This window comes from Artemia franciscana, chromosome 12, assembly GCF_032884065.1.
Source record: "Artemia franciscana chromosome 12, ASM3288406v1, whole genome shotgun sequence".
NCBI lineage: Eukaryota > Metazoa > Arthropoda > Branchiopoda > Anostraca > Artemiidae > Artemia > Artemia franciscana.
In genome coordinates, this window is record NC_088874.1 from 22,020,171 (window position 1) to 22,040,116 (window position 19,946).

The window sequence follows — 19,946 nt, forward strand, 5'->3', positions numbered from 1 at the left end:
CATTTATCCAGAGAATGGGTTTCAAAACTCTAACACATATTTTAAAACACCATAGACTCAAAAGATATCCTTAGTAATAAAATATTTAATTTCAAATCGTGCTACATCAGACTTTATCCATTCCAGATTTTCAACAAATTTTAAATATATACGCAAGCACCACATTTGGTGCTTGCATACGCAAGCACCAAATGTTTGGTGCTTTGGAAGAAAAAGGGAGGTATATTGTATATCAGTACTATTGCAGAGTCCATCAGTGTTATAAGTCCCAGGAATATGAACACACTCAAAAAGAGTGCAGAGCTAAAGAGTTAGTCAGTCTGTTTGAGGTGCTCAGAGAAACACCAATCAGACCAGTGCCCATTAAAAACAATAGAAAACCAATTGCCTCTGTGAAATTGGACTGGTTTCTGTGCCGACACAACAAACTCAATGATGGGATGTCATAATTCGGTAGCAAGGCTGATCAGTGACAATTATCCGTGGGTGGTAGTTGTCAAGTTTAGTTGCCATTCCATTCGTCTTTGTGCATTGTATGCCTGCAAGAAGCTTAGCAAAACTCTGGAAGACTTATGTCGCCACGTATATAGTCATTTCTCTATGAGCGCTAAGCGAGTTGCAGTACTTAAAGAATTTCAAGATTTCTCGGCTACACCAGATCACAAAATTCTATCCCCTGGACAAACCCGTTGGCTGTCCCTCCATACATGTGTGCGAAGAATCCTTGAACAGTAGAGCGCATTGTCCCTCTATGTCACTAGTGCCAATTTTGATGACCCCACCCATGGCAATGAACTTGCCCTTAGTGCTCTGAAAAATCCTTTTATGAAGGTTCTAATGATGTTTGTTGACTACGCTCTAGGCCTTTTGAACGACTTTAATGTATTGTTTCAATCGAAGTCACCAATTTTCTATAAGCTGAAGACGGAAATACTTAAGCTTATTGCAACCTTGGCTATAAACTATATGGATGGAATCTACGTCAGAAACTGTACTGATCTTTTGGCTCTTGTCGTAACAGACGAGAGCCATTATGTTGACGTTCAGAAGGTCTATCTCGGGTATAGTGCAGAAGAGGAGTTGGCATCTTTAGTCTCGTCTAGTCCAGATATCTCACAGTTGGAGGTGAGGAAGGTCTACATAACAGCAAGAGACTTTTACAAGGAGGCCATTATCCAGATACAGTTTGAATGTGACTTTTATGAGTTCACAAGTATACTTGATCCTGTCAATGCTCGAAAATTGAACCCACCTAGCTTAGCAAATTTTCTAAGAAGTCGTGGGTTGCCTTCGTCGAACAAGGCTCTAATTGACAGGGAATGGCGTGAACAGAGCACTGTTTCTTTGGCGGGTTTAGACATATGTACGATGTCCGTGGAGGAGTATTGGAAGTTTATCTGTAAGCAGACATACCCATGTGGAAAGCCGAGGTTTGAAAATCTAAGAAAGGTTTTAGATTACTGATTTTAGTACTGATTACTAGATTACTGACTATAGTACTAGATTACTAATAAGCTCTTGTCGCGTGCAAAAAGTAACCAGTTATTTTTTCCTATTGAATGTGTCTGGACTTCTAAATTAGCATAATCTCGAATGAGAAAGAAAGACTTGTGCATAATGCTTTGCTAAATTATTTATCGCCAGCACTCCAAGCAAATAAGACTGATGAAATTTGCGAAAAGGCAGGGGGATTTTATGACAAGGATACGATTATAAAAGCTAAGGATACACTTTGGCACTATTCGAATACTTCGAGTCACAACGTTGCTCGCCAAAAGATTGCCGATAATATGTTAGATATGCTGAAACTGATCCAGTTATGTGAGGCTAACCGGATCAAATTGCCGAAATTCGTAATTTTTGATCCTATGGAGGTCCCAACTACGCCTGGTGAATTGAGTGCTATTGTTACTCAAAAAGTGACAGAAATCTCCAATAATTTGAAGGACTTTATTGAAAGTGAGAAAAAAGCCCGTGCAGCTGAGAAACTTGCTACACCCATGAATCAATTAGTCACTCGACCGGCCAAACCTTCCTATGCAGTTATCCTCAAGAAGCCCCTCTTAGACCTTAAAAAGCCTGACTCCTGTAAAGCTTATCTGGAGCATGTTTGTGGAGAAGCTAGTGGGAATATAATCGAGCTTCGTCCCAGTAGAGACGCCTGGAAAGTAGTCACAAAGGATGAAAGTGGTGCCGAATCTATTATGTCACGCATAACCGGGAATAACCTTGAAGTTGAGCCTAAACTCCAATGCCCCTCCTTTTTCGGTATTATCCGTTATGTTCCTGAAGATCTGAATGAAAATAGCCTATGTGATCTGATTGCCAACTGTTTGAAAGCAACTCAAATCCGAAACCCCGTTCGTTTAAGCTTCTTTTTGAGTCTAAAGAGGACCTCGAGTCTTCTATTCGCTTTCTTTCCATCATAGGGTACGAAAGACTCCCCATTAGTATATATCAACACTTGCCACCCCAATGCTTTTCTTACCAGTCATATGGTCATTTTGCATCTGCGTGCTCAGGTACCCAAAAATGTTCCAGGTGTGGTGAGGCTGGCCACTCCACAACCAAAGATAATCCTTGTACCAAGGCACTTAAGTGTGCTCTTTGCAATTCCTCCGACCACCCATGTTACACTTTTAAATGTCCTGTCACTAAGTCTCTTCTTAAGAATTCCAATGCCTGAAGAAACCTTAAAAATTGTATCGTGGAACATCAATGGGAAAGTTCTTCTGAAACATCACCTACTGTCTGAACTTTGCTTGCGGTTTGACGTGGTGGGTCTTCAGGAACACTTCTTTTCAAGCGATAGTCGTCAACTTTTGGAGTTCATGTCTTCTCATAATCTGTTTTTCCACCATGCTAAGTCCACTCGCGGTAGGCCTTCAGGTGGTTTGGCCCTGATGATACGGAAAGAGCTACTTGGTAACCTAGTTGCTAAGTCTGACAGTTTCCTTGCGGTTGAAGTTTCGAATGTGGTCATATTCGTCGTTTATTTTCCTACTAATTACCATAATGATATGTCTGAGAGGATGTTCTCTCTCACATGTACATCTATTGCCAAGCTAGTATCAAAATATGAAGATGAAGGCCTAAGTTGTCTCCCGTTAGGTGACTTTAATTGTGAACTGTCTGACCCTGAAAACAATAGATCTCTGATCTTGCTCCATGCTTGTCCAAGTCTCACCTATGTTGGAAATGATCATGATTTTACGTACATCCATCAATCTGGCTCCGTGTCTCAGTTGGACTATTTCTATTGTTCTTCTATGATTAAACCCACATCTAATACTACGGTTCTTCTTGATTAATCCATATCCGACCACATGCCGATCTGTAATTCTTTTCAAATAAAGCCCTTGCCGCAAACGTCACCCACAAATTCCCCATCTAAATGTTTGTTCAGCCTCAACTGGGAAGCTGCTAACATCGATTCCTACCAGAGTTCATGTGACTACATACTGTCGAAGATCCGAATTCCTTTCGCACTTCTCTGTTGTCCAAACATGACAGTAGACTCAGAAAAAACCATCCTACTAAGCATCTACTGTTCTGAGATAACGCATGCTATCCATACAGCTGAGAAAACTGCAGTTCCGGTCTGCAAAATTCGCCACGGCACGGAAGTGCGTAACTGGCGGAATAATCCTAATTTCCTGGCCGCATGTGATTCAGCAAAATTCTGGCTACAATTATGGGCAGATTGTGAGAAGCCCCGCTCCGGAGTAGTCAACGCTGTTCGTATTTACACGAAACGTAAATTTTCCAAAGTCATTGCACAGCATAAGGCTAACGAAATTGCCCGTACCAGCGAGATTGTCGATAATTCACTTCCTGCTTTATGGCATCTTCGAGCTAAGAACAGATGTTCCAATGGCCCGCCCTGCATGCCAGAAAAAGACAGGTGCGACTACTTCAGAGACCAATTTTCAGCCCCTAATTCCTACCTAGATAACATCTTTTGCCAGGCCCTCGATAAGGAGCTTCAGTTTGCAGTTAAGGATATTGGTGTCCTGGTCACTCCGTCCTTGATGCATTCAAAAATTGATAAGTTAAAAAAAAAGAAATCTAAGGGCATCGATGGTATATCTGGTATTAATTTAAGCTTTGCCAGCAATCTTCTCCTAGAGCACCTTTCTCTGCTATTTCAAATGATTTTCGTTACTGGCATCGTTCCAGACAGCTTTGGTGTTGGATTGGTCCATCCTATTCTCAAAAAAAGTAAACCAGCTGACCAGTGCGCTTCATATCGTCCGATCACTGTTTCAACTACTTTTTGTAAGCTATTTGAATCCCTTATTTTTGATGAAATTGCACTTCGATGCACTACTCCGGACGACCAGTTCGGGTTCAAAAAGCACTCAGGACGGGAACACATTCATAGCGTTCTTGCAAATCTTCTTATTGATGCAGATAAAAATGGTGATCTTCTCGTCTTTGGAGCACTTGATGTTAGTAGAGCCTTCGATTCTGGCATCCATGGCCATATCCTGCTCAAAGCCCTTTAGCGAGGCGTTTCCCCTTGCATCCTTTCCCCTGTTTACATAATGTACAACAAGCTCTCGGCTGTCATCCTGATCCCCTCTCCGTCCGGCATTTTTCCTTCTAAAGAAAGGCGTACGTCAAGGTGGCAAAACTTCTCTATCACTGTTTAATAACGCCATTATCGAAGCACAGCAAGTAATAAAGCCGTCGTGCTTTTTTGCTGCTGAACTTTGCTGATGACTTTCTTCATGTTTCTCGTTCGATATCTTTATTTCAACAAAATTACGACTCACTTGCAGCGGCATACAAGCAGATTGGACTTTCCTTCAACGAATCTAAAACAGAACTTCTTTTCTTCAATGGTTCAAAAATGAGCTTTCAATTAACCTCTCCGTTAAAATTGGCGACACTCTGACTAAGCCTTGTGAGTCCCTTACGTATCTTGGCCTTCCTATTTCTTCTACATTGAAGGACACACGCTCAGCACTGACAAACCACCTCTGTTCCCGTCTACGAGCGTCTTACGGATTACTTGTTGCCAATAAGTATCGTTTCAACCGTCCTCTCCTTGCCCGGCTATACAATGCTTTTACTACCCCCCATCTGCTTGCTCTGGTTCCCTTCTGGAAAATATTCACAGCTACCGAAAAGAAAGCCATTTGCATCGCATTTTACAGATATGCTAAGTTTCTCCTGTGTCTCCCTTTGTGGCACAGCAATGGCGACATCTCCAGGAAATATAAGGTCACCAACCCTTCCATGGCCATAGAGAGAAGAATCTCCAAATTCAGTACCAATGTTTTAAGAGCCAACCACCCCTGGACTAGTGTTATTTTATAATATTTGTAGTGGAAGTGCATTTAAATTTTTGTGCTTTTCTTTCTTTTTCTTTTATATACTCCGTCTTTTCCGTTTTTGACGGGTAATAAATTAATAATAATAATAATTACATGTGTGCACTGCCATTTTCTAACGTTGCAGCAGAACGCTTGTTCAGTGCCCTCAAAGATTTGAAAACACATAAACAAAACTGTTTGGCGACAAAATTGGTTGCGTTTAGTCTTCAGAGTAAAGTTGGAATGAAGAGACTCAATCTCAGTTCCTCTTCTCCTGTCCTTGACCGTGAAATGACGAAACTTCTGTCAAATGTTAAGGCTTCTGCAACTGCTGAAGAAGCAGCTACGCTTATTTCTGGTTCTGTGGTTCCCTAGGTCGTAGGTAGTGTGCTTAGCTATATATTCACAGCTGGTTCTGTGGCTCCCTAGGTCGTAGGTAGTTTGCTTAGTTTAGCTGATATTGAGCTTCTTCGTGGCAATTTTCAATGACATATTCTTTTTTTTGTTTGTATAATTGAAACTTGAAGGCTTTATTTTTTCCTGCACAGTATAGTACAAACAAGGTTTGTTGCAAATACATGTTTGATCATTCGAAAAATTCTTTTGGCTTCCCATCCCAAAATACTGCCTTTTTGGTGCAGAAGAAATTGAAAAAGCTGATTTCCACTCTAGGATTTAAGCAGGCCTAAGTGTTTGAAGCTAGGTAGAACCACCGGACCGAAGAGGCTTTTGAAACACCAGTCAAGAAAATAAAACCTGTATATATTTTCAACCAATCAGAGAAAAAACGGATTGGCCAGGTATCCTAAACAAAATTCTTTGTATTTATTTTAAGTTTATCTTTGTAAACCCGTGTGGGGACCTTTATGCTATTTGTCCGGGATAAATTTTTAACGGTATTGAGTTGTCTAGACGATTTTTCCGGGGAGAGGAATAATTTTTCTGTGGAGATGGAGCTGGATTTCCTGGCATTTTTAAAAAACTGTTTGAAATAAAATAAAAGATTTTTTCCGTCTGAAAATACGCCCAAGGAGCAACATTAAAATGAACAAAAAATATTATATATATGAAGGGGATAGCCCCCTTTTTCTTTACGCTTAAGTTCAGATTTAGTCCCGATTCTGTAAGAACAACTTCCAAAACAATTAAAAAATGAGAAGCTTAAGTACTAAAAAACTTCAGCATGAATAGTTGGGCGTTTAGAAGGGGACAGTCCTCTTACTATGTTATCGTTTCTATTCGTTTTAATTTTTAATTCTGTTCCTTGCTTTCAGGTGATTTAAAAAAATTAAATTTCTGGTGTAAGTTCATGTTTGCTTGCCGAAGAATACTCATTAATTTCGAGAAATAATTGCACATGTTATTGCTTGGTATGAGATTATTGCCTTTCTATAGGCTACTTTATTTTCGTCGTCTTTCTGAAAATAAATGACATAAAAATCTCGTTTTCGGGCTATGGGAATAAAGCAGCAAAGATAATAAAGAACCTAAAGCAACAAAGTTGCAGAGTGTCATTCAGCCTATTTTTTTTATAATTTATTTAAAAATAGTTCTGAGATTTTGTCTGCAATACCAGCAAAAATCGTTTTTAGCTATGGGTTCCAATCCTGTACCCTAGCTCTAGAATCTACTCTGTTAAAAACTTGATCTAGTACGCAGATCCAAGCCCTACTTGAGCCTGAAAACGAAGCAATAACCAATTTTGGCTCCCAAACTTTGTAACAAAATTCCATTTTGAACTTGCCCCCGAAAATTTCCCGAATCTTTAAGACATGTCCCCGAAAACTCCCCGAATTTTTTTTAACTTGCCCCCGAATTTTGAGATTCGAGAGTGGAAGCCCTGATTCAGTGTCTTTTCTCCTCTTGCAGAGTTAACTTCAGAAGGTTAGATTTTGTTGTGTTTTTTTCCTGTTTCTTTTTTTTTAGTACTGAGGACGACTTGGCGGAGGTCCATGTCGAAATATTTGCTCGATTTTCGTCTTCATATTTCGCTACTGGCGGACAAAGTCCTCGTTTTTTCACCTATTTGATTTTTCATTTATTATTTCCTTTCTTGGTTTCATACGTCATGCATAGCTAGTATGGTCTCAGAACATATTTACTGGTCAACTTTGAGATGATAGTCCTAATGAGGAAGGGATTCTGTTTTTTGTACACTCCGCTGCACTTTAGAGTACCTGAAAATACAAGTATGCACCAGTTTTGGGTTCAACAAAGTCGTCAAACTTTAGATGGTGTCGGTGACTTTTCTTTCCGACACTAGCACGAGTTTCCACCCTTATAAATGTTCCGCAATTTTGAAACTGCCCTAAAGACTTCATAATCTTTAAACAGCCAAAAGAAAAATCTCAGAAAGTCGTGGTGTTCAGGCATGAATAGACCTCAAATGGATCAAGTTGGGGGTTGGCGACAACGATTTATTTAATATCCCTAGTAGTTTAAATACTTCGTAAAAAGTCTTTTCTTTTAATAATTCGTAAAACTTCGAAACCATCAAGACTTTCCAATTGTTTTATATCCAAAGAGTTTACCGATACATATTTTTTTTAACCCACTTTGGAATTTGGTCGGTTAACTTTCACATATGCCTCGGTTTATCCAATTTATGCAGAAGTATAATATATTGTATTAATCCCATCAGCAATTTATTTTGTTTTTAGACTACATAACAAGCACACTTTCAAATTACATTTCGTCTAAAAAGCCGCCACATTATGAAACATATATAAGAAAATGTCAAGCAAAAACAGAAGTGTTGAGTAATATACAAGAATTTACTCAACTATTTCCCTTTGCGTATTTTATAAAAGAATTTGAAGAACCAGAGAATGAGAATATGCTGCTGAATTCCTTTTAGGGATAGGAAGTAATTTACGGGAAATTACACAAAACAACGCAAAAGCAGAACTTTTATTTCCGTACTTTTGTTTGTTTTTCAACTTTTTGTATCTTCAGTGAAAGAATTGGAACAGTTCAAAGAACCCAGAAACGACCTTCAATTAACTTGAGTTACAGAGTTCCACGCAAAGGTTTCTACAAGAAATGTTTCCCTTTTGTCAAAAGAGATATATGTTCATTTAAGTTCTTTGTCCCTTTTCTGTACTTGTTGGCTTGAATGATTTGAAAGTTATCAAGGCAATAATCACGGAAAATGTTACATGTTCAAGATAATTCATAATATTGCAACTGATGGTTAGACACCTAAATAAATTAACATTAAATAAAGCTTGGCTGATTCATCGCAGAAACTGATTAACCAGGATCATACAAAGGAATCTTTAAGAGGAGGGACGGATTAGCTCTTTGAAAGAGTAGACTCAGAAGTTTGCAAAATTTATAGGAAAATATAGGAGCACTACCAAAAAATATGAGGTTTCAGTACCCCCAAGCGCCATCCGTGAGTTACTGAACTAAACTATTGACGCAAGAGACTGAAGATTTGAGACTTCTCTATGACTTGAGAAATGTTCAATACAAATTCTTTCTCTTATTTATTTTTTCGATTTAGCTGGTTAAGCAAGGTGCCAAAATGATTTCCGATTTAGAGAGAATTAAATAAAAAAAACAAGTTTTTTTAAATGAAAGTAAGGAGCGACATTAAAACTTAAAACGAACAGAAATTACTCCGTATATGAAAGAGGGTTTTCTTCCTCAGCGCCCCGCTCTTTACGCTAAAGTTTGACTCTTTCTCTTAGCTCTACTTTTTAAAAAAGGAAAAAACTTTAGCGTAAAGAGCGGGACGTTGAGGAAGAAAAGCCCCTTTCGTATACGGAGTAATTTCTGTTCGTTTTAAGTTTTAATGTCGCTCCTTACTTTCATTTAAAAAAACTTGTTTTTTTATTTAATTTCTTGACGTTTTTTAATTCATGCATGTTTTGATCTTGGCTCTCCGCACATAAATAATTAAAATGAAATTTGCATATTAATTTTCTTTTTGGCTAAATGGCTTTCTCATAGTTTTAATCGGAAGATTTTGAGAAAAAAGGAGAGAGGGAGGAAGCCTAGCTGGCCTCTAATTTTTTGATTACTTAAAAAGGCAACTAGAACTTTTAATTGTTTTACGAACATTTTCATTAGTAAAAAATATACGTAATTTGCGAATTAACTTACGTAACGAACTTCTATATTCGTATATTTTTATTGCGTATATGAGGGAGTTCACCCCACGACGATACCTCGCTCTTTACACTAAAGCTTAAATTCTGTCCCAATTCCTTAAGAATGACCCTTGAATCCCAAAGGTCGTAGAATAAATAGTTGAAATTACTAAAAATACTTTCGCGTAAAGAGTGAGGTATTACGAGGAGGTAAACCTGCGTAATAATTTTTTCTCGTTTTAAGTTTTAATGCTGCTCCTCACTTTCAGTAGAAAAAACTTCTCATATTTATTTTTTCCTTGTTTTTTTAAATAATGCAAAAAAAATCCTGCGCCCCCTTCATTGAAAGTCTCTTCCCCAATGAGAAGTTTTTTCATGGAAAGATCCTCCCGCGTAACCCCCGCCCCACCTCAACTCTCCCTCTCAAACCAAAAAAAATACCCCTGAAAACGTCCGTACACTTCCCAGTAACCATTACTATATGTAAACACAGGTCAAAGTTTGTAACTTGCAACCCCTCCCAGGGAGACTGCAGGGTAGTAGGTCGTCCCCAAAGACATAGTTATTAGGTTTTTTGACAATGGTGAATAAAATGGCTATCTCAGAATTTTGATCCGGTGACTTTTGGGAAAAAATGTGCGTGAGAGGGGGCCTAGCTGCCCTCCAATTTTTTTGGTCACTTAAAAAGGGCACTAGAACTTTTAACTTCCGTTAGAATGAGCCCTCCCGCGACATTCTAGGACGACTGGGTCGATACGATCACCCCTCGGAAAAAAAAACAAATAAACACGCATCCGTGATTCCACATTTTTGTAGATAGGAGCTTGAAACTTCTACAATTAGGTTCTCTGATACGCTGAATCTGATGGTGTGATTTTCGTTAAGATTGTATGACTTTTAGGGGGTGTTTTTCCCTATTTTCTAAAATGAGGCAAATTTTCCCAGGCTCGTAACTTTTGATAGGTCAGACTAATCTTGATGAAAGTTATATATTTGAAATCAGTATTAAAATGCGATTTTTTTTATGTAGCTATTGGTATCAAAATTCCTTTTTTTAGAGTTTTGGTTACTATTAAGCCGGGTCGCTCCTTACTACAGTTCTTTACCACGAACTGTTTGAAAATAACTGAAATACAAAAAAAAAATAAAAACGTTCTAGAAACATTTTATAGTTTTCGAAATTATACACAATTAGGCAATTAAAATAAAGCAAAAGAAATAAGTTCTTCTATCAGCGCATTCTACTGTTTAACTATAATGCTAAAAAAAAAAGGACTCATTAGCCAAAGAAAATGATTCGAAGGATAAAAAAGTTTTTATTGATATAATCCATTCTTGTGCTTTTTATTAGTATTGATTCTGTTTCATTGACTAATACATTGATTTTTAATGAGTTTGCTTTCTATTTATATCTATCAACATTGCTATGTTTGAGCCCAAGGTTCAAACATTGCTATGCTTGAACCCAAGATTCAAACTAAATATTTAACTTATATTGGGTGTACAAGGCCTTTTAGCGGAAAACTGAATTTCTGAAATGTCTAACTACACCAGAATGATCACATACTACTACTGATAGTACAAAAACCTCATTGTAGCCCCAAGCCACCTGAGGTATCCTCCATTCCGATCTGCTCAAAGCCCTTTTCCTTCCTATGAAGCTCCTATCTCCTTTGATTCCCTTCTTATAACCTCTTATTACCCTTTTTGAGGATCATGCGTTACCACAGTAATTCCGTGCTCTAATAAAGAGTATGGTCTCAGAACACCTAATATATGCAGGTTTTTTTTTAATAAAGAAGATGCAGCATCTCGGTCTCTGATAAATGTTCCGAAATTAACCATTTCTTATAAACTGAGCTGGCAGCTTCATCTATACTATCGAGGCGTAGATATTTGCAACTTTCTACATGTTGTAATCCTCCTTTGCTGAATCACACACTCTTCCATAGGGAAAATAATATCCATCCATCGCTTCCCAGTAAGATCAAGAAACAGTTGCGTTGACGAAAAAAAAGAAAGACAATTTTACCGGGTCAAGCTAGCAGTAGATATGACCTATGTGTGTTTAGTTCTACCTATCGAAGTTGTAACGGAAGTATAGTTACATCATCTCAACGTACACTATATTCTGATTTATTCTTAAGCAACATCTTTATCTTTTAAGACCTGGAGGTAAACACCAAAAACACATCAAGTTTATTCCTAGGCAAGACCTCGCAAAACTTGTTTCACAGTATAAACATGTTGATTATAAAAATACTATTTCGTATATAATGAAAAAAGAAATCACCAATGCAACAGCACAAACACATAAATATACACCATAGAAAAAAAGACAGAAGGAGAAAAGGAAGACTGTTTTCCTAGTTTAGTAATTAATATAGATTAGTACTTGAATAAGGCCTTAACCCTACTCATCCAACCAATTACACAGGTCAAACAGCATAGCCATACACAATCAACCATAAAGAATAATCCATGGACAGGCAGTCGTGTCGTAAGTAACTCTAAGTCGTCATTTACCAAATATTAAAAAACAGTAAAAAAGACAAATAATTCAGAGGCGACAACCCAACACAAGGGCTCATCAGAAGAATAAACGATTACATATAGGGTTTCGGTACTTTAAATTCCCTACCCAGGCAAGTGACGTGCCTACCATAAATTCCCTATGGTATCCCCGTGCTAGATATCACCCCCAAAATATATACCTATGAAAAAAAAAACAAAGGTAGAACAACCAAGTAACACCAAAACTAGCTTATCATACCTTGGTTCTGGCCCTTGTGTATTTATGTTACCTATTCACAATCTATATTAATAATGCTGATACAATCTAAAATTTCCTCAAACTTATATCCTATACAGGGCGTTTATCCGGGTCACAAAATCCCAGGTTGCCAATTAAAAAAAAATATACAGCTATTTTCAAGAAAAAATGCATATACATGTTACCGTGAAGGTTCGACCATGTCGAAACCCACTGGTGAACATCCGAAACACCTTTTTTTCTCCTTGGATTTTGACAGCGTTGTCAGTAAACTTTTTCAATTCAATAGAAGGTTTTGTGATGTCAGGTTAGGTCAGATTGGGTTAGCTTAAGGTTTTAACCCATTTCTGATATTCATAACTAAATTTAACCTAACATAATCTAGCCTAACCTAAACTAACATACTCTAAACTAATCAAAATTTTACCATCATAGCTTGCATGAGACTGAAAAAGCTGACTCGCAAAGCTAATTGAATCCAAGCAGAGAAAAAGGAATTTCGAACATCCGCCGGAGAATGTCGCCCGACATTTACGGTAACATATAAATAAATGCGCAGTTGATCGTTTAAAGAGAGTATACGTATTTATATATATATATATATATATATATATATATATATATATATATATATATATATATATATATATATATATATATATATACTATCTTCATAAATGAGCAATAATTGTGTATGTATGTTTGTTCTCGAAAACAGCTTCATATTTTTTCTGGGAAATTTGTATCTTAGGATATTTTCGCATAAAAAACAATTTTACATAAAAAAGCGTGAGAGGAGGACAAATAGGCACCCCCAGGCTCATGTTTTCCAGACATTTTCCTCATATCAGGCTCATATTTTCCAGGCTCCATGTTGATATACTATCTTTATAAATGAGCAATAATTGTGTATGTATGTTTGTTCTCGAAAACAGCTTCATATTTTTTCTGGGAAATTTGTATCTTAGGATATTTTCGCATAAAAATTTTTTTTTACATAAAAAAGCATGAGAGGAGGACAAATAGGCACCCCCCATACTCATGTTTTCCCCAAAGTTACTACATAAAAATTTTGAGGTAGCCATTTTGTTGAGAATAGTCAAAATATCTGATAACTATGTCTTTGAGGGAGACTCAATCCACCACAGTCACCGGGAGAAAGGCTGCAAGTTATGAACTTTGCCCATTGTCAAACAGATCGTGATAACGAACTGTAGTAAGGAGCTCAATAGCAGCCGAAACTCCAAAAAACGGAATTTTGATACCAATATATACATCAAAAGAACCGGATCTTCCCCTCCTCAATGCCCCGCTCTTTAAGCTTAAGTTTGACTCTTTCTCACAACTCTGTTTCAAAACAATAAAAAAATTTAGAGTAACGAGCGGGGGTTGAGGAGGGGTTAGCCCCTTTCATATACGGAATCATTTCTGTTCATTTCAAATGTTGCACCTTACTTTCATTTAAAACAACTTCTTTTTTATTTAATTTACATATTATATTGGTTATTGGTAAACACACAAGCGTTTTCAGGGGGATTTTTCTGGTGGGGGGGGGGGGTCAGGGGTTTGGTTACTTGGGAGGATCTTTTCATGGAGGAAGAGAATTTCCATGAAGGGGGCGCTGGATTTTCCAGTATTACTAAAAAAATAATCAGAAACTAAAAAGCGGAGGACCCTAAACGCTGAAGTTGTTGTTGCTAATACTTTGTGCAACTATGAGAACAAACTCGAGCTTGTGCTGATCACAAAGAAGCTGCTGTGTTTGGCCAGATCAGCTAGATCTAGCTATGGAATTTACCTTAACAGGAACTACTTAACAGCTATGGAATTACTTAACAGGATGAGTTAGAAAAAGAAAGGACTTTTTGAATACTGGTCTGGTTCATAGCTTGCTGGAAGCAGCACTAAAAGCTCGTTCCGAAGAAATGGAAAGGTCAAATGATGGTGAGTCAATGAAAGTACTTGTTTTAGAGAAAAGATCAGCACTGATTGATCGGCTTTCAATAAAGCCTAAGAAGTGATGACGCTTATTATGTTAAGTTAAATTCTACCAGTGGTTTGTCACACTCACTCATGGACGCCAATCGTACGGTTTGTTCCTATTCGTACACATCTAAAAGTTCAGCTTTACCTTTGTTTTGTTTGTTCCTTGTACCTCAATGGAAGTTGTGCTTTCATTAAAGTTCTCCTTTTGTATGACCAATAAATTAATCTAAGATGATTTAAGACTTCCAGTCTTCTTTCCCGTAACTTCACAGGCCTTTAGAGGATGATGATGATCATCAGCAGTACGTGGGACTTGTGTAGCTCATCCACCTTTGCTCTGAGTGCCTTTTGATAGTCACTTTTTGCAGTTGTGAAATAATAACGTCACTTTTTTTGCAACCGACCCCTGCTGTTAGGTTTTGTCGCAGCAGAATCTTTCCATTACGGCTTTTGAACAACTTATACTTTTGGCATTCTGATAATACTGAGGTATCTGCTGGAATCATTCCCGTATCCGGGGAGGGGAGTTACTAGGTTTCACCCCCCCCCCTTCTTCCAAAATTTTGTCTGACTCGTACGAAAGTAATGAAATTACGTGGAAACAAATCTTTGCTTACATAAAGCTTTCTTTGGTGTGCGGGGGTGGGGAGGTGTAAAATCTCTCGAGCGAAAATCCTGGCTATGACCCTGGTTGGAATTATAATTCACCTATCACTCCCTGAACAGTTGCAATTTGTTATTGCATTTATATGCTTGATTTATTAAAGAAAAAACTTCTCCGTTTTACTCTCAATCTCGTGTGCCCACTTGCTTACTAGGCATTTAGCCTCACAATGGGTAACATAAGGCCAACCTGACTTTTATACATAATAATGACAGATGAATTTCGACAGGTCCTGTCGAAATTATCGTTAGAAAAATCAATCACCTGACATCCATAGCTTAGGTAAGCTTATTACCATCTATCATTACAACAAGGGGTAATACGGTATTAATTCATATAAAAAATAGACTTCTAAGAGGTAGGATCGCCAATTAGATACATCGTAGAAAGATAGAAAAGCGTTCTTTTGAAGCGTAAAATATGCAACATAGAACGTTAAGGCAAAGGGCTCTAACCGGTTGCTTTTGGTTTTTTTCCCTTCTCTTATGACATTTTTCCCTCGCTATAAAAATTTTCCATTCTTATTGACACTGGAGTCTTAACATATATTTTCTTTGAAGTCAAAAATTGTAAATATAACATCACTCGAAAAGGAGAAATCAAAAATCTAACAGAGGGAAACTTTCCAAATAGCTGCAAATCCATTTGATAGCTATTTTATTTATGAAAAACACCAAATGAAGATATAACTTCATTGCCAGTTTTTTTTTTATGAACTTTTTTTTCTTTGCCCAATGGAAGCCCTGTATTAGTATAGGCATCAATTCTGGGACTTCACAAGACAAGGGTACTAAATCCATTCTTTAGACACTAGGGGACTGATCTTTGGCCCCTCTCTCCCTCGAAAAAATCTTCAAACGGAGCCCATTTATTTTACTACTAGTATATTACTTCTCCTACCTCCTAACCCACCATAAAAAGAGCGGAATAGTAAAGTAGCAATGCTACTTGGCAGTCTTCATGGCCTAGTGAAATTTGTTGGCAGATTTGGTAGCTTTTTGATTTCTGCTACTGGCGTCTTTGGAACTTTCTCTTTATCTTTTTTTAACTTTAGCAGAAATCCGACTGAGGCCAACTCAGCAACATACACTATGCCTCCACCCCATTCTATTCAAAGCAGCACTCTTTAACCCCTCCCAAGTAGTTTTAATTTCCTTATATCCCTTTCATAGGACCTCATTGCATCCAATTTTGAGACGACCTGCATTTGGCTTGGCTCTAAATGGATGGTCAAAAAGCATAATCTTTGTCAATCTGTCATCGTTCATTTGTAAAACTTCTTCTTTCTTTCCTTGTAACCCTAGAAAGCACATTGTTCATACACATTACTGTTTGATATACGATCTGTAAGATGATCTAATATATTATCCTTCGAAAATTCCTTTAAAACCATTAAGATCTTGTAAATTTAGCATATGGAGTCCCAGCTCCACGGGCTAGTGATACTCCTTTCATGGACCGTTGGGACATCTGTGTATTTGTCGACTTAAGGACTTGAAAAGGCTTGGGAATTGGATCTAATCCTGAAACGTGAATTTAAATGGCTGACTTGAGACTTTTCTTCCAAGAGCTTTATTAATTCGTATTGGTAGAAGGGTAAGTTAGGATATCGTTAAATTTAGAATGTCGAGTTCCAGCTTCTTCCGAAAGAATTACAGCTCTGTCTCCCAGCTTTAATACATGCTATTTTTTTATATACTAAATCTTAGTTTCACTTATGGTTAAACCCTTTAAGACTACATCCAGTATTAAACCTGTCAGATGCCACTTCTGTATATACTCACTGACAGAAGAACTGAGATAACTTAGGTAATTTCCATCAAGAAGATACTTTCGCTTGAAATTTGCAAACCTAGTAACACCCTCCCCTCCCCGGATACAGGAATGATTCCAGCAGATACCTCAGTATTATCAGAATGCCAAAAGTATAAGTAGTTCAAAAGCCGTAATGGAAAAAAAAGATTCTACTGCGACAAAACCTAAAGACAGGGGTCGGTTGCAAAAAAAGTGACGTTATTATTTCACAACTACAAAAAGTGACTATCAAAAGGCACTCAGAGCAAAGGTCGATGAGCTACACAAGTCCCACGTACTGCCTGATGATCATCATCACCCTCTAAAGGCCTGTGAAGTTACGAGAAAGAAGACTGGAAGTCTTAAATCATCTTAGATTAATTTATTGGTCATACAAAAAGAAAACTTTAATGATAGCAAAACTTCCATTGAGGTACAAGGAACAAACAAAACAAAAGTAAAGCTAAAATTTTGGATGTGTACGAACAGGAATAAACTGAACGATTGGCGTCCATGAGTGAGTGTGACATGAGTGACGTCTGCCTCCCCCATCCACTTCGGTCCACGTCAAATATTTGCGCTTCGCCCGGTCTGATGTTTGCCATCGTCAGGAACTCAGACAGGCTGGCTGACCAACGTTTCTTTGGTCGGCCACAAGGTCACTTCCAACCGGCTTTGATAGGGTCGAAGTGGTAGATCGTCTTTGCGGGTAGATGTGGTTAGCATTCAAAGCAGGTGCCTGAACCATTGTAAGGTTCACTCGGCTGCTTGAGTCGAAAACCGAGACTGCTTTGTGAGCTGCAGAAGCTTTTCATTGTTGACGAAGTTGGACCATCGTAGGCCCTCAATCCTCCTCAGGCTCTTCGACTGCAATATGTCGATTTCCTTGAGGATTGCAGCTGATGCTGGCCATGTCTCAGCTTCATAAATCATCAAAGAGCAGACTAGGGCGTTGAAGATCCGCAGTTTAATTGTATGACTGATGTTCGGTTTTCGCCAGAGTTGATGGTTCAGTCTGCCCATGGCAGAAGACGCTTTCAATAATCTCGCTTGCAGCTCGGGGAAAAGCGAGCAATCTGAAGAAATTATGGACCACAGGTAGGTGAACTACAGTGGTACAGTCCAGACTAACTGGAGAGTTAACAGTGGGAGAAGACGGGTCTATGACCATAAATTTAGTTTTGTTCCAGTTTATATGCAGTCCTACTTTGGAAGCCTCTTTCATCCTAGCATTGTTTGTGGTCTCATCATATTCCAGTACAAAGTCAGATATTACCCATCTTACTAGATTACTAGATTCATCTTACCCATCTTTACTAGATTCATCTTACCCATCACTCAAAATAACCTGAAAAACGAACAAGCGTTAGAATGGATTTAGAAAGTCTTTTCACCAGCTCATATTTATACAAACAAGTATAAACTCATAAAGCCAATGAAACACGCTTATTTCTTTTTACGTTTTGACCTTCCCTAAACTTACGGGTTTTAATTTGTAGCCTCTACAGGCAACAGCCAGACACATAAAGAGAAGCAAATACTCAAAACATAACTTAAGAATCTGGGCAAAAATGTCCATCTTCTAAGCAGCCAATTTGGGTGGATACTCAGTAAACGGAGGCCTATGAGCAGCTATGGGAGGATTATTTATCAAGAGTGAACTTACCTTTTATAGGAACTTGAATGTCCAACCTCCCTTTAGTTCGCTAAGTTGCTGAAATAAAAAGCTCAAAACATGAACAAAAAGGTGACTTCAGTGACAAATTCAGTGAAAAAGTAACAAAAAGTGACTGCAGCCGATCCCTGTAATGGTAGTATCTGACTTCTTGAGATAATCGTCCAAAATCGGTTATCAAGCTATTCTCAAAAGGAGGATCAGAAAGGCAACGTAGATCAGGAAGATCAATTTGTGAGTAAACAAATATTATCCTGATGATCCCCCCTTTCATAACAGCTTAGTGAATGGTTTTCGGCAATTATATCAGAAGGTTGTAAATGTCAGATACCATGCAACTTCTAGGCTGTTCGAGCACTTCGACCATTAAGACGTACGATCTAGAGATATTCTCTCAATTTGACAACACCAAGGGTACGTTGGGATTATAATCCTCTTATTACAACTTTCTTCTCAATTTCGCTCTCACTTTTTCTGTTTCTTGTACCTTCGCCATTTGTGTTGTAAGAAAAAATGATTTTGCGCTGTTAAAGTTTGTATGCATAGCGTCGTTCTTTTCCTCGATCGTGATCCCAGTGGCGTTAACTGATAAAATTATAGGGTCGGAGAACAATTTTATTGTTTTCTTTTCAGTTTTTTTTTCAATCAAAATACCAAAAAAGTCTTTTTCAATTGAAATACCAGAAAGAGCATTTCAATAATCAAGAGGTCTTTTATGGGTGGGATCCAAGATGACAAATGCCCTCCTTTTCCCCACTGAATTGAAGCCCCTGCTTTTGCACTCTATCAAGCCAGGTATAGCCCTACTTTTGTCCTTATTTATATAATAAATTTTTTTTTGAACCAACACAATTCAAAAAAAAAACTATATTTGGTGAGAACATTAGTGATTAAATTGGCATGAAATTCTTAAGCTTGCATTTTCCCCCCCTTTAATATAGTGGAGCTTAGCAGACACGCTGTTTCACAATGAAAGTTTCCAGATTTCAGGCTCTTTACAGTACATTTCCAATATTGACGTTGATCCAGTTGCGTTAAACCTGCAACTCCCTTAAACAATAAAACTCAAAAATAACTGATTCTATCAAAGAACTGAACATGATATACATACTTACATCTTGTAAAAAAAAAACCCTACCTGACAAGAAAGAAAACTTGCCAGGTAAAATTTTTAGCAATACTTAATTCAAGACAAGCTCAGAGCATTTGTCCTAATAAGTATCTTCATTTATATCTTAAAGCACTTTAGTTGTGGACAGATTTCCTACACTTTGATAAAAGTTTTTACTTTTGGTTTCAGGATTCGTGGTCACATTGAATGTTTGATAACGTAATAGCAAATTTCGCAATGATCAATTTCCCGGCTTGTATTATTTCTGAAGGACCTAGTAATTACCTTCTGGAAATTGACTTCTCGGAAAAATAATTCCATTTGGTCATGGATCAGTCATTCTTATAAGTAAGATATGTACAATATTAAATTTGGATACGAAATTCCAGGATTTTCCTATGAGGAAGGAAAAATCCCTTTGATGTAGATGCCTTCGAAAAAAAAGATACGGAACATCTGAAAAAAAAGAATTCAAAAACAAGGATACTAATAATTTCCCAAGCAGGAATGAAAGTCAAAGCCTGA